Below are 24,875 nucleotides of genomic sequence, written 5' to 3'. Positions count from 1 at the left end.
CAAATGACTGCTTGTAGGGTGTTTAACACCCATGCAAAATTGTTGGGGGTCAAGGGGCAACAGACAGGCTCAGCACAGAGAAGTGACTGATCTGTAAATCACCTCATCAGCCTATATCCTGAGGCCTATATCCAATCATTAATGATTGTTGAGGATCCCTCTCTGAAAATGCAGTGATTTTCTTAAAGATGCATCTTAAGCTAAATAAGAGCAAAGTTGAGTCCTTGTTTTTACGGGGACATGCGAGTTGCATCTGTCAGTCGTCAAACACATAGACACCTTCATGTTTGGATTTTTTTAAAATCAAATCAAATTAAATTTTTCTAGTTAACATGCTGTTTTTAACATGCTGTATTCTCAAAAACCTAACCCTAACCCTTCTGCTTGAATCTTTGAGAAATAAGTTCTAAGATGACTATGTACAGTTTTTTGAACAGACGTTGTTTAATAAAAATTATACTTAGGTTAAATTTAAGCAAAATCATTTCTACCATTGACATCTGATGTTATCCTGATACTGTAGACTGCTAAGAAGAATATTTGATTTTTATTAAATCTTTAAAGATTTAATTTAAACAATATTTTAATTTTAAAAGACTATTTTTAAACTTTTAAGATTGTACTTTGAAATAAATTTAGTACAAAAACACTCTGGAATGGTGTTAGCTGTCTTAACATACACTGTGACAGAGGCTTATCTGTCTGACTCCACCCTCCCATCTCTCATTCACACTGGAGTTTATTCCTGGGAGGATCTGGGGGTGTTTTATGAATGATTTTATTTTATTAATGCTTTTTGTTTTATTTTTACTTATTTATTTTTTTATCATTGCAAAAGGAACTACTTCTTCGGCTCTGAAAATGTAAGGTTTTTAAAAATATATATATATATTTTTATTTAAATTGTTAAAAAAAATTAGCAACATATTTGATATTATTTATATTTAGAATCATTTCAATTTAAAATAGAGATAAGTTCCTTTTATAGAACTAACCTGAGGCATCACAAGGTCTAAATGAAATCATTGTTTCTCTCTGAAAAAGCTTGGTGATTTTCATATTGAATTATTGAAAATGTTACACAATGTGAGAGATGGCTTGTGAGACCCATACAGTTTTACACATACACTGATAAATAAAACATCAAAGATTTGATTTATTTAAAGATTTAATTTGAACAAATGTTTAATTTTGAAAGATGTCATTTAAACTTTTACATTTATGCTTTGAAAATAAAAGTTAGCTTGAACAAAATAATGTTTCATCCACCCCCGCTGACCACCGCTCTCCCCCTCTGTCTCTATGACTATCATGCATTGTTGCAAGTCACTTGGAGAGACAATGATATAGTTTGTAAACCATTTCATGTTAAGGACAACATCAACAAGTAAGAAATTTTATATTTTCATTTAACTAAAACTATAATAATTGGTTTCAGTAAATTTAGTAACTCTTTGTTATTATTAACAGTGTTATACTTTTATTTATTACCATCTTCCTTAAAAGAACAGAATGTTTTTCACTTTTGATATATATATATATATATATATATATATGTGTGTGTGTGTGTGTGTGTGTGTGATTCATGCAACCGATTATGTTGTCTAGAAATAGATTAAATGTTTGACCTAACCATAATTTATTCCCATGAGCAAAACAACTTTTTAAATTATAAAAAATGAAGAAAGTTTACGGTGATAGATGGGGACAGATTATACAGAAAAAAGTCTACCTAAACCCTGCATAAAACATGGAAACCCCAACATGTCTGGACATGTCCACATGAGAAATCCCTTTTGCACTGACATTGTTAAAATAAATATTCCTATACTTATATGTCCACATTTTGGGTGTTTTATATTTCAAACTAAAAGCGATTGTTTACCCAATGGACATCATTGCTGGAGGAAATCTTTTTCCAGGCTATTATATTTTTATTTAACTATAATAATTGGTCTCAGTAAATTTAGTAACTGTCATTATTCAGCTTGTTATAATTTTATTTATAAATTTTTGAAGTGAATGTTTTTCACTCAACTGTTTGAAATGTGTGTGTATGTGTGTGTGTGTGTATTCTTTTGTTATTTTGATCCGACTGTTTCTTATTTATGTTATTTGCACTGGAAGATTAGAGATGAGCCGGAATATGGACGCCGCCACACATCTGCTCAACACACGCGTGACCCCGAAAATTACCCCCAGGAATACCAATTTGCACGGTCATAAATCACCCTCAGGAACTTCAAATATGGTGTCAAAGTTCAAAAATCAGAGTTCAAAGTTCAAAAAGACACCCCATTGAGGTCCATAGGTCAACCACCATTTAAATTCCATAACCCCAAGGTCATGGGGTTCATACAGCGGTCAACTATGGGGGGATGGGGAAATATTTGGGTGGTCCCATGGGGGAGGGGTATAGGTCATATGTCATAGGTCAAAGGTCAATGTCATTAATCATTTTTTGTCATATGTCCCAGTATAATTACTACTCTTGGTTTTGTGACAGAGCTCTGACACTGCTATTGTCTTGTCTTGTCTCGTCTTGTCATGTTAAGTGTGCGGTTCCAAGTTGCTCGGGTCGTATGCTCTTCTGTCCTTGTGAGTTGTCTTGTGTGCGGGGCGTGGTGTTCGGATCCCGGCACTTCGGTCTAGTTTGGTTTCGGTTTTGTGTCGGGATTCGGACATTCATGCTCCGTGTGTTTGTCTCTTGTGTGCGCACAAAATGAGCATTTGCTCGTTCTCGTGTGCTCTGTCCTGTTGTGTAAGCGTTTGGTTTTGAGTTCGTTCGGGCCGTGCACTTTGTCCGCGTGTGTTGTCTTGTTCTGTGTAGCACGCAGTTTGTTTACACCTGCCGCGTGCTTTCATGTCATGTTTTGTGTGAACATGCAGTCTGTGAGCATGGTCACTGGTTGTGTGTTCGTGTTATGTTTTGTCTTGTGCTGTGTAGCACGCAGTTTGTGTGTTTTTCACTGGCTGCGTGCTTTTATGTTGTCTTGTTTAGTGTGAACACATGGCTTATGAGGTTTCTCTTTAGCTGCGTGTTCATGTCTCGTTTTGTGTGAGCTCGTCTTGTGCATTTGTTTTCAGTGGCCATGTGCTTGTGTTTTTGTCATGTTTGTTGTGAGCACATGGCTTGTCATGTGTTTCCTTGTGCCATGTGCTCTCATGTCAATTGTCTTGACCCTGCCCATCTTGTTACCTGATTATTGGTTCATTTGTCCCACCTGTCCTCCCTTGTTACCTGCCTTGTTTGCTCTCCTATTTATTCTCCTTGTGTTTGCAGTCCTGTGTTGGTTTGTTGTCATATACTCCCTAGTGTGTGTTTCCCTCAAGTCAAGAAAAGTCAAGTCAAGTCTACTATAGTCTTGTTTCCCCCTTGGGGTAGTTTTTGTTTGTTTTTGTTTCATTTTTATCATTAATAAAAGCCTATTCTCCTGTAGTTGGGTCCTCGCCCCTTTCTTCATCATCCAAACCTGACAGGAAGAGAATATATAGATTTCAGAGCATGTGTTTTTCAAACAACCCATAATAGCTGACTTCTTATTGAGCTGGCGTATAACTTAGAGCACAAAAGTTGTTAGGCCTGATGAGGTCTATACGTGTACCGAATTTCACACTAATACATGCGAGCGTGTCTGATATATGGACCAAGTTTTCGGACCCCATTCAAGGGGGTGTCCGGCTCTTCCCCATTCTGTGCCACGCCCGGGTCCCAGCCTCTGTGGCGTCCTAATGGCCACAAATTCCAATGTGTGCACCAATTTTCAAGAGTTTTTGAGCATGTTAAAGCCCCCAAAAAGCCCCAGATGGAAGAAAAATAATAGAACTCTTTAGAAAAACAATAGGGCCCTGCGCCTTAGTGGCTTGGGCCCTAATAATCCTAAGAAAAACAATAGGGCCTTCGCCCTTTCAGGGCTTGGGACCTAATAATAATAATAATAATCCTAAGGAAAACAATAGGGCCTTCGCCCTTTCAGGGCTTGGGACCTAATAATAATAATAATAAACGGAGCAATTCCAATAGGGTCATGTCTCCTTCAGACATCATGTGATCTTTCTCTGTACATCCTAAAAGGATGCAGCCCTTACCTTTTTTGTACTTTAGTTACTGAGCTGTCAATTTCACTTCTTATATTCTTCTTATATAATGTACCCCTGGACAATAAACTGTGTGCCATGATTGAACTGCACTTTATGCGTCTGTCTATTCATTGGTACCCTGGTATACCAGCTTTTCTGTGCCAGATCGCTCAACCTGAAAGATCTCCTCGAAATACTTGATCTCCAAAGTATTTTATCTAACAGTCTTGTGGGCTCGTCCGGGATAGGAGGGATTCTCCCTGAGAACTGGGAAAAGAAAAAAAGCACGCCGGGGATCAGAGGACCTATATTAAAAAGGGGGGTAAGTGTTTTTGGATATTTCCTGAAGGAAATATGCACTTACCCCTGTAGGATCCTATTGAAACACGAGATTTTTTAATCACTAGTCGCTAGTGGAATTCGTTTTCCATTGTTGTTACACTTCGGCTGGCAACAGTAGTTTTAATTAACTATTAGCGTGAAGAGTGATCGGGTTGAATCACCAATTGTTAGTGGAATTTCGGTTCCATTGTTGTGACACTTCGGCTGGCAACAGTAGCTTTGATTAGCTATTAACTGGGGTGGTTGGAAGTACAGTACTGATCACACTGTGCTTCAGATCATGGCAGCGTGTATTATTTTGCGGAAAAATGTTCATATTTGATATTGATGAAAATAATTTCAATTGTTATTGCATGTTGATTTATTGTGACATAAAAGAAGATGTTCTAGGGGCGACCCCGAATTCAGTTTGGCGAGAGCTGGACTAATTTGGTGAGAGCCCAAAATTAGATGAAAACACCCCCAAAAAAAGAAGGTGATATAGAGGCGATCAGGATGGAAAGTCTTGTGTGAGCCTAACATTAGACCAATCACCCAATGGTCACAATACGATACATGTATGGCAATTGAGGTTGGGCAATCATGTACAGAAAAATCTGCGCGCATACTAACATACTAACACTGAAATCATACTAACACTGAAATCAATTACTAACACATTAAAGTGGAAGATGGGGGTTCAATCTCGCGACCACTACTGAACGAAACACAGATTGAATTGATGTTTAGAAATAATCAGGGATTTTACACTGAACCATATGTCAGTAATATGGCGGGATGGTCAGAACAAATGAAACCACAAATTGAAATACCATATTCATGAGAGGGTTCATTTACAGAGGAAGATATGCAGTTGGCTAAACGTTTAGTCAAAGAGCATACATGCCTGAACCCTCTGCGCCGTCTGTGATGAAATAATTCGAAAGTTGTAAAAAAAAAAAAAAAAAAAAAAAAAAAGGTAAGTGAAACTGAGGCATCTAGCTAGAATGCAATGGTGTGGCTAAGAGCTGGAAATGCGATATCTATGAAACCACAGAAAATGTCTGACATGGAATCAATATGTAAAAGCCTGCCTTCTCCTCAGAACCCTGGTAAATTTGTGACTGTTCAGCAAACGCATACAAAATAAGCTCACCTCACAGGGGCAGATTACAGAGCAATTCTGCTAAGAACGTTGGAAGGAGATGTCACTGAGGCGATGTTAATTGATGAATTTAAAACTGAGAAAGTTAAAACTGAGACCACTGTGTTTACAGGACAGAAACCTCAAGAGAAAGTGCATGACCAAAAAGCAGAAGTGAAATCACCTTTGGCCCAACAAAGAAACTCAGCAATAGTCTGCTACTATTGTGGGCGAGAAGGTCATGTACGCTGTGATTGTAGGGCAAGGAAAGGTCAGCAAAAGAAGAAGCCATGGGCAAAGCCACAGCAACAAATAAACCACCAGAAGCCACCTATCCTACTACATGGCACAATAACCAGCAATAGGGCAGCCTACAGAGTATTGTCAGTTCCGATTTATCAATAATGACCCTAACTTTTTCAAACCATAGTGAAGATTTGCCTTATATTACATTGATGGTGCACGGTCAGCCACAAATGTTTCTTTTGGATTCTGGAGCAGGTGCGACATCTATGAGCTCTGCACATTATGAGGGTCCTATTTCTAATCAAGTAGTTAATTCTGTGGGTATATCAGGAACTGACATTGCATGTCCCGTAACGCCTCTTTTAGAAAGAAGAACATTTTTCATGAATTTACAATTATACCAGGAGCTCCAATTAATTTATTGGGACGTGATTTGATGCATAAATTGAACATGGATATTAAATTTATTGATAAACAAGTTGTGTTTTCCTTCCAGTCCAGCTTGCAGGTCTCAGTGAATCCTTTGCCTATGGGGGGGACCCAGTGAGCCACAGCCTGTCTCACCACAGTCTGACACACCTCAGATGGTACATCACATGATTAACCCATCATTGTGGTCACAATACAAGGACGACATGGGTTTCATAGACATTCTCGGCAACAGTGCAAAGAACATTAGCTAAAATAACTGATTTGCCTTCTACAGTCTGTGTGCTTCAATACGCAGATGACATCTTGGTTTCCGGGGAGGACAAAAAAGGACTGTGAAAAGGCCTCCATCATTGTCTGCAATGTGCTCGCCCAAGCCGGATTCAAGGCCTTGAAAGACCAGCTTCAGTGGGTCCAGTCCAAAGTGACATACTTGGGACACATCATAATGCCAGGTTTGCGAGCAATCTCAACTGATAGGGTCCAGATGATCAGAAAAATGAAGTCCCCGCGAACTGTACAGCAGCTTCAAAGTTTTCTGGGGCTAGTGAACTATTGTAGATCCTGGATACCTGACTGTGCGGTCCATGACAAGCACCTGAGAAGCCTGATTGACCACAAAGCTCCGCCAAGTACACTTTTAAAATGGACTGAAGAGGCAGAGCTACACTTTACTGCTTTGAAACAAGCTATCACTACAGCGCCCACGTTGGGCCTTCCCGACTATTCCCGAGATTTCCACTTGCATGTCCGTGAGGCGGAAGGGGTGGTACTTGGCGTCCTGTTGCAACAGCATGGTTCCACGTGTAGCTATCTATGAAACTAGATAACATAGCTTCAGGTATGCCAGCATGTCTTCGTGCTGTGGCTGCCGCTGCTCTGGTTCTACAGAGGGCAGAGAGAATGGTTTTATCACACCCATTTATCCTATATACCTCTTATCAGGTAGCAGCTATCCTACACAATTTGCAAACACAGCATATGACAGTGCAACGACGCTCTGGTTACGAGGCAATCCTGCTGGCCACCAAAAACCTCACTATTCAGCCAACAGCATCCATTAACCCTGCGTTATTAGGAGTTTTAGGTATGGCTGAGATGGTAGATACTGCAATAGATCATGATTGTATTGTTGAATTGTCTTCCTCATGTTCCCCCAGGGCTGATCGTATGGATTCGCCCCTGGATGGGGGGGCACACATTTATATTGATGAGTCATGTTCAAAACCTTCTGATGGCGTCTACCTTTGTGGCTATGTTGTGGTGTCAGACACTGGAGAGATAATAGAGGCTTTTGCCTTGGATTGCAATTCGGCCCAAGCCACTGAATTAGTAGCATTAATTCGAGCATGTGAGCTGATGGCAGGAAAACGTGTAACAATTTACACTGATTCAAAAGTACGCATTGGGGGTGGTGCATAATTTTGCCAAAACATGGGAAGCTAGAAACTTCAAAACAGAGGATGGCAAGCCCATAACGTATTCCAACCTAATAGGATAATTAACTAAGGCAGTACAGTTACCCTCCAAAGTGGCCATAGTGAAGGTAAAAGCTCACGCAACAGGGGATGAACAAACCGTAGGAAACATAAAAGCAGATGAAGCAGCCAAAGAAGCAGCAAAGGCCCAAATCAAACCGACATTCGTTGTGGGTAACTCATTGTGGGTATTCGTTGTGAGGATTAATAATCCTCATCAGGCATTACCATGGCTTGTCATACACAAGCTGTGTATTGCAGATGTACACAAAACTGCTAAGCTCGTTTTAGATTCATGTCTTACGTGTGCAAAAGTAAATCCGCACAGACCAATTAAACATGAAGCACTACCACATCCACATGCACCGTTTCAGAATGTGCAAATTGACTTCATGCACATGCCGCCAGTAGGTAATTTAAAATATCTTTTGGTAATTGTGGATAGATTTTCAAAGTGGCCAGAAGCCTTCCCATGTGTGAAAGAAGACACAAAGACTGTGGTAAAGATTTTAACCAAGGAAATAATTCCTCGATTTGGCATACCTACCAATATTGAAAGTGATAATGGGACGCCATTCGCGTCTAGGGTAACGCAGCTCTTGGCCAAAGCATTGTCGATTGATTGGCATTTCAACATACCCTACCACGTTGTCCGTCATCGTCTCAACCACCCACTTGCTCATTCTCTGCTTAGATGCTGGGCCCCCTTTCTTAGGGGACCCGTAACAGACAAATAACTGATCAGTCTTTCGCCACAGGGCAGCTCTGTGGACGTAGGTGTCTAAAGACCTCACCGGGCACAGCAGAGATATTTTTTTTTTCTGATCCGGATTTGTGAAGGGTGGAGGACAAAAGGCCTGCAGAACAATAGGCCCTAGGACATTGGTGGGGACCTTGGGTATATAGCCAGGTCTATGATGCAGGAAAGCCTTGACCATTCCAGGCGCAAATTCCAAACATGAAGGAGCAACAGAGAGTGCTTGTAGATCTCCAATTCTTTTGAGAGATGATGTAGCCAACAGAAATATGGTTTTCAAAGTGAGGAACTTTTCAGATACTTCCTCTAAAGGTTCAAAGGGAGCCGCAGCCAACCCTTCCAAAACAATGGCCAAGTCCCAGGACGGAGTTCTTGCACGCACAGCAGGCCTCAGCCTCTGGGTACCATGGAGAAAACGTATAACTAGGGGGTTCTTTCCCACAGAAACATCCCCCAAAGGAGCATGATAAGCGGAAATAGCTGCAATATAAACCTTTAATGTAGAAGGAGATAGACCATCCGAGAATTTTTCTTGGAGAAATTGCAGTACATGACTGATGGATGAGTGGAACGGGTCCACCTGAGATCGACTACACCAAGTAGCAAACAGCTTCCACTTATATGCGTAAAGTTTTCTTGTGGACGGAGCTCTGGAGTGGAGTATGGTCTCCACAACCTAAGTTGAGAGACCGGATTCTATGAGCTCGGCCCCCTCAGAGGACAAGCCCACAGTTTCCACAACTCCGGGCGGGGGTGAATTATCATGCCGCCCGCTTGAGACAGGAGGTCCTGCCTGACTGGAATCTCCATGGGGGAGCCTTCTAATAGGGACACTAGGTCCGAGAACCATATCCGGGTCGGCCAGAACAGGGCTATTAGTATGAGACGGACCCCGTCCCGGCGAACCCTCTCCAGAACTCCTGGGAGCAGAGCAATCGGGGGAAATGCATACAGACGCAGCCTCGGCCATGTCTGTACCACGGCATCCAACCCCAGCGGGGCTGGATGGGTCAGGGAATATCACAACGGGCAATGAGAGGTCTCTTTCGAGGCAAATAGATCGACTTCTGCGGGACCGAAATTCTTCCAAATGAGCTCCACCACCTCGGGGTGGAGTCTCCACTCCCCGGGCCTCGGCCCCTGTCTCGACAGGATGTCTGCCCCCACATTTTGATGCCCCGGGATATGAGCTGCTCTCAGGGAGAGGAGCTTCCCTTGGGACCACAGGAGGATCTGATGGGCTAACTTGCGCAACTGGCGAGACCAACCCTGATGGTTGATGTAGGAAACCACCGACATGTTGTCCGTGCGAACTAACACATGGTGGCCCCACAGGTCTGGGAGGAAGTATTTGAGTGCTCAAAATACCGCCATCATTTCCAGCCGATTTATGTGCCAGGAACGATGATGGTCCTCCCAAAGACCCTGAGCCGAGCAACCACTCATGATCGCCCCCCAGCCTGTGAGAGACGCATCCAACGTTAGCATTACGCGACGACAAGGAGCTCCCAGTACAGGTCCCTGGGACAGGAACCAAGGCTTCTTCCACATGACTAAGGCACGAAGGCATCGCCGCGTGACCTTGATCATGCGGAAAGGATTTCCCCTCGGAGAAAACCCCTTGGTCCTGAGCCACGACTGTAAGGGTCTCATGTGCAGCAGGCCAAAAGGTATCACGTTGGACGCAGCTGCCATCAGACCCAACAGTCTCTGAAACTGTTTTACAGTGAGTGACTGGCCTAATTTCACCCCTTTCATGGCTGAGAGAATGGAATTCACCCGAGCAGGAGACAGACGTGCCTGCATCGTGGTGGAATCCCAGACTACCCCTAGATAGTTGGTAGTTTGTGCTGGAAGAAGTATGCTCTTCTTGGCGTTGAGTCTCAGCCCTAACCTTCTCATTTGTGACAGAACTACATCTCGATGTTGAACTGCTTGATGCTCTGATTGAGCTAGAATCAACCAATCGTCGATATAATTTAGCACGCGGATGCCCTGGAGTCTCTAAGCTTCGCCCCCGAAAGCAAACCTGAGGAAAATCGAGTGCGAAGGATGGATTGACACATGAAAGTAAGCGTCTTTCAGATCTATTGTCACAAACCAGTCCTCGGACCTGATCTGTGTGGTGATCTGTTTGAGTGTAAGCATCTTGAACTTGAGCTTTTGCACTGAACAATTTAACATGAGTAAATCTAGAATAGGATGCAACCCTCCATCCTTCTTCAGAACGATGAAGTAACGGCTGTAAAACCCTGACTGCTTGCTGGGAGGAGGAACACTTTCTATAGCTCCTTTTTGCAAGAGTGTCATAACTTCTTGTTCCATAACCAGAGACTGCTCGGGGCCCACCACTGTAGGAAGGACCCCCTTGAACTGGGGCGGGCGAAACCCGAACTGTATTTTGTAACCCTTTTCTATCGTGAGCAGCACCCATCGAGAAATGTTGGGAAGACATTTCCATTCTTCTAGAAATTCTACTAAGGGAACCAGTCTCTCGAGACTGGCCTCTGGTGTTATTTGAGCATCTGACTCGGCGCCCTGAAGTGGCGCACTGGCAGGGAACAGCCGAATCAATCGCTGGCCGGCCCTGAAGCACGCGAGGTGGCAGGGTTGGCAGAACGGCCCTCTGAGGGCACTGAAGAGGGGTTAATTTTATAGATTTTAATACAGGACCCTCTCCGGAGGGGGCTGCCCTCGGAAGTCCTGTGCCACTGGCGTCAGGACTTCTTCGAAGCCTTCCTCGCGATAATGACAGTCCGCAGATCTGTCTTACCCTTGAAAGGCTTCGACTGTGTCACCCGCCCCGGTCCCCAAGATCTTTGCGGGGGAGCACGGGTGGCGACACTTTGCTTTTGCTGCGCTCTATGCGCAGATGAGGAGCTGGTAGATGGCCGAGGCTGCTGAGCGGGGAGAGAGCGGCGAGGGAGGAACTTTTGAAAGGCCGCTGACTGTTTTTTGGCCTCCTGGAACCTCTCAACGACCGAGGTGACTGAATCGCTGAAGAGGCCCAGGGGAGACAATGGCGAATCTAGCAGCACGCTTTTTAGATTTAACCATAAGTGCCTCTCCGTGGCCACCACGGAGTGCCTCTTTCTCTTTGTCAAAGAACGCCCGGCGTGAACGGAGTGTACGGAGCGTCAGTTTTTCACAATGCACACAGACAACTCCCTCGAGAGCTGCCTGGGCATGCTCCACTCCCAAGCAAGCAACGCACATCTCGTGTGTATCCCCGCCCGTGATGAAGCGAGGGCAGGGAGGAACACACTTGATAAACTGCTGCTTGCTTGTCGCCATAATAAGTGTCTTTTATATATATATATATATATATATATATTTATGATATATATATGCTTGGTGATAACGAAAAATACTCTTGTCCTTGGACGAAGAGATATTTTTGTTTGCTGTATGTGTAGCGGACAGACAACACCAAATAAGACACACGAAACACAGAGCGCTGCTGAAGACACAGAAGCTGGCGTTCTTTGTTCTCAGGAGTGCTTTATAGTTTCCTGGTCCATGACGTCACCCGGTCTGACGTCCCGTCACACTATTGGTTCGATTTCACGAGTGCTTCAAGACGTAATCACGCAGAAGTGATCCCAATGCGATTCAACGCAACGTCGATGTTCCCATGAAAGGGAACCTTCAACGTGTTTAAAAAGGATATGTATATGTGTGTGTATGTCTACAATAATCAGCTCTTATGTGCACAATGATGTTCCATAGGTAAGACATTCTGTCTTAAAGTGGCCATTGTGAGATTCTAAGAACATCATGTGCTCTGTCTTCTTCAGACATCATGTGATCTTTCTCTGTACATCCTAAAAGGATGCAGCCCTTACCTTTTTTGTACTTTAGTTACCGAGCTGTCAGTTTCACTTCTTATATTCTTCTTATATAATGTACCCCTGGACAATAAATTGTGTGCCATGATTGAACTGCACTTTATGTGTCTGTCTATTCATTGGTACCCTGGTATACCAGCTTTTCTGTGCCAGATCGCTCAACCTGAAAGATCTCCTCGAAATACTTGATCTCCAAAGTATTTTATCTAAAAGTGCCTAAGTTAAAACAACTTCCTATTTCGTGGCGTTAATCACATACATTAGCACTTAGCCAAGTGTCTGCATGATTTAACATGTTTCTAGCATGTTTGGTACTTAATGGCATATTCTAATGTGTTTCTGGGAGTGAATGACAGTGTAAAGCATGCCATTTCCTGTTGCCAGCAGGTGGCACTATGACTAACTGAATATTTGCATGTAGATGTCTTTAGGTCAGGACTCTTCTCAAACATGTGAAGTTTGGTGCAGTGTGAACATTGTATGCCTGAGTTACAACAGCTTCCTATTTCATGGCGAAACATCAGACTTTGTCAGGCCACCACAGAGACGCTGTTCAAAGAAAACTCAAGATCTTTGCAATTTATCATTGCTAAGGCCTTTTAGATTAGACTGACAACATATGATGTTGATCTTGTTAAATCTCTACAAGGAGTTAATCACAGTGTAAAACATGTAATTTCCTGTTGCCCGCAAGTGGTGCTATGACTGTAACTGAATATTTACATGTAGGTGTCTTCAGGCCAACACTCTAATAAAACATGCCCTTCAGCTAAAACTCAAGATCTTCGCAATTTAATGTCGCAAAGGCCTTTAGATTAGACTGACCAAATATGATGTTGATCTGACTAAAGCTCTAGAAGAAGTTTGTTAAAGTACAACATCTGGAAATGGCAAAACCTCACTTCCTGTCAGGTTTTCAGATTTTGCTCCCAGGGACTTTTTTGTAGGTACTGGGCTGTTACATGTGTCTACCGAATTTCATACTTGTACGTGAAACATAGCATGAATCTTTTGCGAGCCGCTTCTGAAACGTGCCGCGGCTGGTGTAAACACAAGCACTGACTAGTGGCCACGGATCAGCACTGGTAGCCGTGTCGCAGCCGTAAAGTGCCGCCGTGGTGGTGCTCATGCAGGATATGCGAAGCTATACAACAGAGATTGAGAATGTTTGCTGCCACGAATGGGCGATTGGAATGCCACATTATTTTTTTTTGTGTGTGTTTTATATGCTGCCGGTGAGAGGACTGAGCGCTGCTCTGTAACACAATATGAAGGCTTTCTGCCTTTGTTGAATCAAAGTGTATTTGAAGTAGTATTCTCCTTACCTCGTATAAACTGGAGGTGTTGACCAAGGCCTGAAGGACCTGGTGATACACAGTCTGTGGAGTAAGTATTTTTGTGTGTGTAAATATTATGTTGTTATAGGTTTGGGCTAGCTGTATTCACTCAGTCAGGTGGTGGAATACCGCGTTGGGCTACTTTTAAATGTTAAATTGCATGTAGAGATTAAAAAAATAATAATTAAAAAAAAAAAAAAAAAAAAAAAAAACTTTACAACAGTTACATGAGCGATTACTTAAAAACTTTATATAGCAATCATATTACAGTATTTTTTTGACAATATACCTCGTTTGGCTGAAACAACAGCGCATGTATAGGCACAGCTAACGATTTCAGAACTCGTCTTGTACTTCCACTCTTCTCTGTCTTGTAATCCTCGGAGCGTAAATGTTGACTGCACAGTACGTGTTTAGATAATTTTTCCACGGGTGTATTTACATTCCAGAGAATAGCGAGCAGCCATAGCTTCAATCGTTCAGGATCCTTTACAGGGAATTTGTGCAATGTTAATGGTGCGTCTCCCTTTGATGTTGGCGCACGTAATCTCAAGACTTTAGCTTTGTTGAAGCAACCAGGATATTCACAAGAAATCACCATTTTAACTCTAATAAAATGTAGAGTACACAACTTGGTTCTCGCGAGACTAGCATATTATCACCGGAGCTCACACTGCGCCTGCGTCCTACGTCATAAGCTGGGACGCCACTCTCTCGTGAATGCGCGTATGACAGTTAGCGGAAGCTAGAGATCACAGATTATAAAATTTTAAATATGGATTTTTTTTTTTTACACAAACGCATCGCTTTGCTTCAGAAGACCTTTATTAACCCCCCGGAGCCGTGTGGACTTCTTTTATAATGGATGGCTGCATTTTTTCTGTCTTTAGAATTTGGGGCTCCATCCACTCCCATTATAAACAATGGATCAGCCTGGATATTATTTAATATAACTCTGATTGTATTCGTCTGAAAGAAGAATGTCATATACACCAAGGATGGATTGAGGGTGAGTAAATCATGGGATAATTTTCATTTTTGGGTGAACTATCCCTTTAAGAGAAGCGGCAGCATGAAGCGCACGTGAACTGATCCTCTCCTCCGCTTTAATACTAGTTACAGCGCGAAATAAGCATGAGTGATCATCTAAAGGTATGTAAAAAGATACAGTAACTTACCGAAATCCGTATCATGTCTCGTGCAATCGCGCTCAATCAGTGTTTCAACCACGGAAAGACTTTAATAAAAAAGCTGGTAAACAAACAAACAAACGTAACGTCACATTTACCACGAGGTGAATCCAGCTTCTTATTCGCAGCTTCTTATTGACGCTATCCGGTCCACCTTAAAAGACACGACGCTTCCGTGTCTTTAGCTTCTTTATTCACGCTCAACTTAGGTACCGTGCGGTTTTTCTCTTTTTCACGCTTTTTTAAGGGATCATGATGCTTTTGTGTCTATTTTCAGAATAAACTAATGAAATGCCAATAACACTAATATATGACCGAAAATAGACTGTAAAAATATAAAGGCACATAAATTACAGTATAGGCTAATTTTCAATTATTGAACATTTCAGCTTAATGGACGTGCTTTTTTCCCCTACGCCTTTTAGGGGACCTGTTGCTACCAGTATTGTGTCTATTTTCAGAAAAGAATAATACACTATTTCGAAATGTAAATGCCACTGAAATATAAGTGAAAATGGCTGTAAAATTACAAAGGCATATAAAAAGTAATTACATCATTCTTTAATTATTGCACATCATCCTTTGAATGCATTAATGAATCAATTGAATAAAATAATTAAAACAATCTTTATAAATTTCAATATCACAAGGTAACTAGACATTATACCAGCTCCAGCTTGGATCCAGCCTGTTATGAACGAAGACTTCAGATAACCCAACATCTTTGAATAAGGACTCCAGAACATCAAACATGGATGATTATGCAACATTATCATGTTATCAGGTTGCTTCGAATGCACACTGAATTGCTTAAATGCATTATCTTACAACTATTCTTTTTGATATCATCTCGTAACAGACTATTGTGATTTTGTAACATAGAAACATGCATTTTCTGTAAAGCTGCTCTGAAATATGTATAGTGAAAAGCGTTATACAAGTGAATGTGAATTAAATTGCACTGAATCAAAAGAACTCTTGCATTGTTGGTTACTGTACCATTTTGAAGTTATGGACCCAATCTCACAATACAGTTTGAAGAGCCATCACATTGTTGAGCCATTTAGGGTTGTTAAAGTTTCATTGGTGTCTTATGTCCAGTGTGCCCAACTTTGCAACTTTGTGCCCAATTGACTCTCACTATGCAACATTATGAACAATTTTACTGTAGCATTATGAAGTTATGATCCCATGATTCTGAGAGATACGACATACAGTTACATGAGAAATTGCACTATTGGCCCAAATGGAGGCGCTATATCTCCGCTGCCTTTGAGGGTGTGTTCAAATTTTAACTGGAACCTTGTTCCTAGTGTATTTGACTGTCACCATGCAACATTATGAGCAATTTCACTATAGCATTATACTATACCACCAATGCTTCCTTCATCAGTTCTGCTTTGTGATGAAAGGCAAGAATCTCCTTTTTGAAAATGATGAAGAGTTATAAACATAGTTAGAGTCTACATGTTGTAATAAACATAGAGTTCTATGTTGTCATAGGAATGAAGATATGAAGTTGACATAATAAACACAAATAATGAAATATACTTGTAGTTAAATATATTTATGTATTTGACTGTTTAATTGGAATTATTCAGTTGCTCCATGTAATTACATGTCTTTGTTCACAATCAGATACTAAGCTGTTGCGGTGACATCATCTCACGTCAAGAAATCATTTTGTTTCCTTTCATCGAATCACTGGTAGTCACTGGAACTAAAAAGCCAGGCTTTGGGGACCAACAGGCAACCGTCAAAGATTTTAGAAGTGTATTCTCAATAGACTGTACTGTGGGTCACATCGTGCTTGTAAGGGTAAGTATCCACTTTAATACAAATGTAGTATTTATTCTAAATTAGCTATACACTTATTATTATAAATTATATTTTACACTGTAAAAAATTATAGTTGGGCCAACTTAAAAAATACTCTCTAATTTGTTACAGCCAATTTTTTTAGTTTTTCTCAAATTAAATTTACGATTTTGCTGTAACAATTTTTTTAAGTTTGTCCAAAGTATCACTTTTTTTCAGTGTATAGGCACAGAATACCAGAGTATTCTGTAGAATGATGTTTGCAATGGTAAATTGTGACTTTTAACAATTGATTCCTGCATCCAATATCTTTTAAACTTGTTTTCAGACTCCAACAGAACATAAACCTGTGATGGAAGGGTCAACTGAAATTACTAAAATCAGTGATGACACTCCTGCTGAAGTATGAATTATTCAAGAATGTATACAGTGACATTTACAAAAGAAATATTATTTATATATAAATATTTGTATACATAATACATTTTTATTTATGGTACAGAGTTCAACGGAGGAGGAACAATGTGACAGAGAGAGAATGGTAGTACCCAACCATAATCAGCAGGATTACTACAATGCATGCCAATGTCTGTTCAATGTAATATTGAATATAATGTCTACATGTACTATTTCAAAGGTGTTAATGTTAAGTTTCTGTTTTTCATTTCATTTCTTCTCAAATGTTAGCTATGGGCAACTTGTTCCAAGATGCCTTGTTGCCTTATACAGCTAATACTTGCATCCTATTTTATTAATCTGGTGGTAGACTCTTACAGAAGGACAGCTTGCTGACAAGCTCGTAGTGGAAGAAATCTCACCTGCAATTACTTAATAATTTTTAATAATTTTTCTAATGTTGACCAATATAAGACGTTTGGATAGAGTAAGTTTAATGGGTGTAAAGTTTTGTCAAGTGTAGTTGCTGAATAACACTGATTTAACCATTTTATGTTGGTTTTAAAGTAACACTGGATTTATATTACTCAACAGAAATTAGAACCTTATAAAGAATTACAGGAACGTGAATGCTTATCACAGGAACTGGGGGCTTGCTGCTATCAAAGAGTCAGAAATCAGTAAGTCAAATAGGGGAAGAAAAAAAAAAGAATATATATATATATATATATATATATATATATATATATATATATCATCATATATATATATATATTTGTCATGTGAAAAAGTTAGGGCACCCTATTAAATTCTATGGTTTTCCATATCAGGACATAAATAATCATCTAGTCCTTGGCAGGTCTTAAAATTTGGAAAATACAACCTTAAATGAACAACAACAAATGGCATATCACACCTATCATTATTCAAATAACAAAAATAAAGACAAATTGGAAAAACCATGGGGGAAAAACTAAGGTCACCCTATGATTCAATTCCACTTTTAGCAGCAATAAATTCAAGTGATCATTTTCTGTATGAGTTTATCAGTTTCTCACATCATTCTGGAGGAATTTTGGCCCATTCTTCTGTACAAAGTTGTTTCAGTTTATTGAGGTTTGTGGGCATTTGTTAATGCACAGCTCTCACCACAGCATTTCAATCGGGATGCAACACCTTCATTCTTTTATTTTTCAGTCATTCTGTTGTATATTTACTGGTGACTAAGTTTTTCCCCTATGTCTTTTCCATTTTTGCCCAATTTTTTGTTAAATTAAAGTGTGATATGTGATGTTATTGTTTTCTAATGTCTTATTTTCCAAACTTTAAGCCTTGCCAAGGAACAGATGATTTTTTATGCCCTGATACAGTAAACCATGGAACTTAATTGTGTGTCTTCACTTTTTCACATGACTGTATATATATATATATATATATATATATATATACACACTATATTGCCGAAAGTTTTGGGACGCCTGCCTTTACGTGCACATGAACTTTAATGACTTCCCATTTTTAATCCGTAGGGTTTAATATGGAGTTGGCCCACCCTTTGCAGCTATAACAGCCTCAACTCTTCTGGGAAGGCTTTCCACAAGGTTTAGGGGTCAGGCAGTGATGTTGGAGAGAAGGCATGGCTCACAGTTTCCGCTCTAATTCATCCCAAAAGTGTTCTATTGGGTTGAGGTCAGAACTCTGTGCAGGCCAGTCAAGTTCCTCGACACCAAACTCGCTCATCCATGTCTTTATGGACCTTGCTTTGTGCACTGGTGCGCAGTCATGTTGGAACAGGAAGGGGCCATCCCCAAACTGTTCCCACAAAGTTGGGAGCATGAAAATGTCCAAAATGTCTTGGTATGCTGAAGCATTAAGAGTTCCTTTCACTGGAACTAAGGGGCCAAGCCCAACCCCTGAAAAACAACCCCACACCATAATCCCCCCTCCACCAAACTTTACACTTGGCACAATGCAGTCAGGCAAGTACCGTTCTCCTGGCAACTGCCAAACCCAGACTCATCCATCAGATTGCCAGACAGAGAAGCGTGATTCGTCACTCAAGAGAACACGTCTCCACTGCTCTAGAGTCCAGTGGCGGCATGCTTTACACCACGGCATCCGACGCTTTGCATTGCACTTGGTGATGTAAGGCTTAGATGCAGCTGCTCGGCCATGGAAACCCATTCCATGAAGCTATCTACGCACTGTTCTTGAGCTAATCTGAAGGCCACACAAAGTTTGGAGGTCTGTAGATATTGACTCTGCAGAAAGTTGGCGACTTCTACGCACTGTGCGCCTCAGCATGCGCTGACCCCGCTCTGTGATTTTACGTGGCTTACCACTTCGTAGCTGAGCTGCTGTTCTTCCCAATTGCTTCCACTTTGTTATGATATCACTAACAGTTGACCGTGGAATATTTAGAAGTGAGGAAATTTCACAAATGGACTTATTGCGCAGGTGGCAACCTATCACGGTATCACGCTTGAATTCACTGAGCTCCTGAAAGCGACCCATTCTTTCACAAATGTTTGTAGAAGCAGTCTGCATGCCTAGGTGCTTGATTTTATACACCTGTGGAAATGGAAGTGATTGGAACACCTGAATTCAATGATTTGGAGGGGTGTCCCAATACTTTGGGGTGTCCCAATACATTGAATACTTTATATATATATATATATATATATATATATATATATATATAGATAGATAGATAGATAAACATGTATTCTTTTACGTGTGTGTGTGTGTGTGTGTTTGTTTCTGTGTGTGTGTGTGTTTCACAGAACCATGCACTCAGAAGTAAAGAATGTACAGTGTACTGTCGTGGAAAAAAAAATCCTTTGTTGTTTAGTGGTGAGAATGTAATGAAACAAACACTCAAGAGATGTCTTTGTTGATTTTATTCTTGCAAGAGGTCATTCAATGCAGACACAGAGCTCCACAGAGAAGAACACCCTCATCCTGTCACGAATACGGTTCCCGCGGCTCTTCCTCCCGGCCGCCAGAGGGAGCCGTCACCGGAGTTCTGATCATTTCCCATTCGGACTACATTACCCATGGGCCCTCATTCCTGAGACTGATTGCTCACGCACCTGCACTGCATTACACTCACACTATTTAAGTCACACACAGACACACAGACACACAGACACAGACACAGACAGACAGACAGACAGACAGACAGAGACACACACACACACACACACACACACACACACACACACACACACACACACACACACAGACAGACAGACAGACACACGCACGCAGACACAGCGAAGTCTTGATTTGCCTAGGGGATCATTTCTGAGCGTTTTCCCTGTGGACTGTTTATCTGTTACTGTTTGGACTGCTTACTCTTTTGTGAATCTCCGCCGCCTGCCTCGATCCTTGCCTGTTTACTGGACTGTGTACTGCTTTCCGCCTGCCCCGATCTCTGCCTGTTGTTGACCCTGTTTTCTTGCCGCCTGCCTCGACCATTGCCTGTCCCTGTTTACGCTATTGCTTTGCCCTTGTTTGTACTGTGCTGTGTTCTGAATAAAAGCTGCAAATGGATCCTCACGCTGTTGACCCATCATTACACATCCAGTGCTGGCTGTCTTATATACCCGCTCTTATTGTTCCTTGTTACCCCAAACCAATCATAACACGTTACCATATACGGATCAGAAGAATAAGAAAAAAGAGTAAATGGGTCTAAAATTTAGCAGATGCACTATTGAACACCAAGCTGTCTAGACAAACATTTTTTTTTTCTCTTTTGCACCTTTTCCTCACTTCCTTTGTCTGTTAGAAGTAAGTTTTAAAATACAACAGCATAAGCAGTAATTTTCCACTGAACAAGCTGTTTTAAATGTCACATAAAACAGAAAATAAATCATAAACAATAAAAATTCCTCTACATACTCCTCCCTTTTGATTACTCTTAATCACCTTAAAGTTTTTACATTCCCTCTAACATTCATCAGATATGTTAATCATTTTGGTTTAAAACACATCATCACTCTTTAGAAGGAAGGAAATGCAATCTGCTGTTTTTTCGAGACATAGACATCTCTGGTTTTTCAAGCAAGCTTAAAATTAAAAAAATTGAAATAAAATTCTTTCAAAACATTCCTTCTCCTTGTACGCCATCTCGTAACATGGATGACAGCTGTTTTTGACCCTCTTCACATTTCATCATCCTCTGAATAACAGTTATCATTATCAGTTTCTCTGCCATGGGGCCCTTCTGGCACCCAGGGTGGTCTTCGATACAAATCAGGAAATTCATCAACATTGTTCAGTCTGATCATTTAATAACCCACAAGATTAGATACAGTGGTTCTTATTAGTTTCAAAATACAAGGCCAAACACACATCAATATCAATATTATCAAGATGACACACATAACTATGACACCTACATATTCAGCCTTTTTTATCAGCCCAGTCAGCCACGCCCAATTCCATACATCATCCCCATTTACTTCTCTGTCAGACAGTGCTTCAACCATATTTTTAATATTTTTAATACCCTCGTCAATTAAATGGCCGTCTTCGTCATTATCTGGAATATATGTACAACATGTAGTACCAACCATTACACAAACACCCCCTTGTGAGGCCGTTAGCTGGTCTAATACCAACCTGTTTTGTAAGGCAGTAAGTCTCAGGCCTCTTAATTCCTCTCTTATTCCTTCCAGCACAACCTCAGTGGTATTCATAAATGAGATCAATTCATATCTGGTGACCTCAACTTCAATCTGCAGAGAGGCCACTCCCACTGATGCAAACAAACTTTCAAAAACCCTTTCAACCTTAGTCCATAGTCTGTGTTCCTGCGGAACTGGGTTGTCCCTTGATAAGCTGCTGGTCTTTCCACGGTTCTTTACTTTCCCTGCAGCTCTCCGATGCCTTCTTGGTTGTTGACTAGCTACAAGGTGGTGTGTTCCTATTATAATTGCTCCACCGTTTAATTTTAGCATAGCGCACGTGCCAGTCCAATGTCTTGGTAGGCGAGTGTAGGCACTTTGTCCACAGAGCCAGTACCACCCTTCTGTGACCCCTGTACTATATTCGCCTGGCACTATGGGAGTGGTACAATTCATAGCACATTTTGCCCTTGTGTTATCGTCTGACCAGTGCCACACTAATGCAGTTAATGGCTTCATGTCATGACTGATGCATGGTCTGAGGCATATTAAGCAACAGTAACAGCTATTTCTGTTGTAAGTCTCATTTTCTCTTATCAGGGAGCGACATTTGCTAAATGGAACATGTCCTAGGGCAACAGTTCCAGAGGTTCTCTGGTAACAGGTCAAATTACTTGGTACAGTCTTGACTACTGCAGCCTTACCAAATACCTTTCTTGTCGTTTTAATTTTTTGCACGGTGCCATTAACTTGAGTCTTGTCTCCACATTCTTGTGTGAAAGTGTCATTTTCGTCATCTCAGCCTGTGCGCACTGTCACTGCTAGAGCACATTCCTCCAGTGGACCTTCTCCCAAGCCTGTGGCCCAATATACTTCTGCCAGAGTGCTGTGATACAGTTCTACACACACATAACAATCACCACCTCCTCTTGATGACCTTACTGTGTGGTTCAGAAATCTCCACCACATGTTGTTGGCATACGGGTGGGGTGGATCTGGGTGATTTAACCAGTGTTCACTTCCGCTTTTGACTTTTTTTTTTGGTCTCGTATTATTGTCAAGAGAAAGTGGCTGTGTTTTGTTTCTGTGCGCATCTATTTTCACCAGGGTCAGAGGCAGTTTAATTAATAATGTCAATGCAAAAACAAAGCATGTGGTACCTCTCAGTCCACAGAGGCCAGGAAGTCTTATAGGGTGCCATGGCCTCGTTCTCTCCATTCTCAGTTCAGTTCAGAGGATACCAAGCGGTTAAATACTGCCAATGTTCATGCAACAGGTCGGTGGGAGTCAGGATGATTTTTCCTGTTTCTCTGTCTATTTGCGGTCTCCAGCCAGGGGTACACAGAGCCAACACTGCTGTTTGTCCTTTGAATAAGTACAATGCTCTCCAGCTAGTGAGAGAGAACACTGATAGAATAGCTGAGTCAGAAAACAGCGTGTGTCTGATCCTGTTTACCCCTTCTCGTCCTAGGATTCTCTGGTAGTACTGCACCCCCACTGGATAAAATGGATGTCTTCTGTTCCACAGCGTGTGGACTGACTCCAGACCTTGTTCTTCTGCTGATAGTGGTATAACTCTTTCCCACGGCACGTTGGCCTGTACTGACATGGTTAGCAGGACTTGGAACGACCCATTCTACCTCTTACTGTTCCAGTGCTCCCTCCTCAGGTCCTTGATGACTCGCCTGCTCAGGAAGAGCATTCTTTACCTGCTGAGATATTTGAGACAGAACAGCAGACAAAGATTGACAATACTGCAACATGTCATGTTCACACAGGGATGTAGAAGGAAGTGGTCGAGGTGCTGGTCCCACTCCTATGGAGGAAGGCCTGCCAAACAAAATTTCAAAGGGACTCAGGTTAATTCTGGATCTCTGCCGCATGCGTATATACATTAACACAATAGGCAGGGCCTTGGTCCAAGGTAGCCCTGTCTCTTCACAACATTTAGCCAATTTGTTTTTTAATATATAATTTGACCTCTCCGCTGCTCCTGCGCTGGCTGGGTGATAAGAGCAAAAATGCTGCATATTTATGCCTAAAAACTTTCCCATCTGGTCAATTGCCTCATTCACAAATGGTGTGCCATTGTCACTACTAATTTTGCCTGGTATTCCCCATCTCGGAACTATTTCTGTCAGCAGGGCCTTTGCCACTGCAGCACTATCTTGTTTAGATGTGGGGAAGGCTTCAACCCATTTTAATTACATGTCAACCATGACTAAACAATATTGTTTTCCTCCGCTAGGTGTTAGCTCTATAAAGTCCATCATTAAATGTTCGAATGCTTTCTCTGGCGGTGGGTGTGCAGCTTGTGGTTGCGCTATTCCCCTGCCAGTGTTGAGTGTGGAACAGATCATACAAGATCGACAAAATTTTTCAGCATAAGCAGCAAACCCTTTTGTAAACCAAAGTTTTGTAATACCCTGTATCATTGCCCCTTTTGATACATGGTCTTTCCCATGTATCAATTTAGCATAATGTTGGAAAAAATGCTTTGGAAGACATGGTTTATTGTTGGGCCCCAACCAGACCCCATTCTTCAATACACATACAATGTTTTGTAGAGGCACTTCTAACAGATCAGGGCGCGGTGTACAAACTTGTTCTAGGGCAGCTACACAGTTGTGCTCTTCTTCCTCCCCCTCAATGGGAAGCAGAGTTGCTGGGTTTAACACATTACAACGTTTTACCTTGATGTTTGGCATATCCAGGAGGATATTATTGTACCGAAGCCATCTGGCTGTGGAAAGATGCGATGTCTTTTGTTTCAGTAAAATCATTGCCACTGCATGTGGCACAAGCAAAGTGACATTGCTATACCCTACAATTTCTCTTGATGTGTAGACAGCTTTCTCAGCTGCTGCAACCGATCTAAGACAGTGTGGCAAACCTGCAGCCACAGGATCTAATTTACCCGAAAAATATGCCACTCGACGCAATCTGCCCCCATGCTCCTGCAACAGAACGGAAGTCATGCATCCATTTCCTTCATCAATTGTCTGCATAAACGCACGATTCGGATCAGGAAGCCCCAATGTTGGTGATGTCATCATAGCCTTTTTTAAGGTCTCAAAAGCCAGTGTTGCCTCATCAGACCAGGTCAGACGATCATGTGGTCGCAGACCTGGGGTGTGAGCCAACGCTCTCAGTGGCGCTTCCTCGAGTGCATAATTTGGAATGAACGTGCGACAGTA

At 41.6% G+C, this 24,875-nt stretch overlaps 1 long non-coding RNA gene across 2 annotated transcripts; it reads left to right on the top strand.

Moving 5' to 3' along the window:
* The first annotated feature begins 722 nt into the window (after nt 1-722).
* LOC127523976 (uncharacterized) lies at nt 723-17,725 on the top strand. Of its 2 annotated transcripts, XR_007932986.1 has the most exons (5): nt 723-863; nt 16,469-16,648; nt 16,977-17,051; nt 17,151-17,189; nt 17,639-17,725. It is a non-coding gene; the product is annotated as an uncharacterized LOC127523976 (long non-coding RNA). The 2 variants fall into 2 exon arrangements; XR_007932985.1 differs by lacking the exon at nt 17,639-17,725 and having other exon boundaries at nt 17,151-17,614.
* The last annotated feature ends 7,150 nt before the right edge of the window (nt 17,726-24,875 follow it).

This window comes from Ctenopharyngodon idella, chromosome 12 (assembly GCF_019924925.1).
Source record: "Ctenopharyngodon idella isolate HZGC_01 chromosome 12, HZGC01, whole genome shotgun sequence".
Lineage (NCBI taxonomy): Eukaryota > Metazoa > Chordata > Actinopteri > Cypriniformes > Xenocyprididae > Ctenopharyngodon > Ctenopharyngodon idella.
This window is presented reverse-complemented; position numbering and strand designations above follow the sequence as displayed.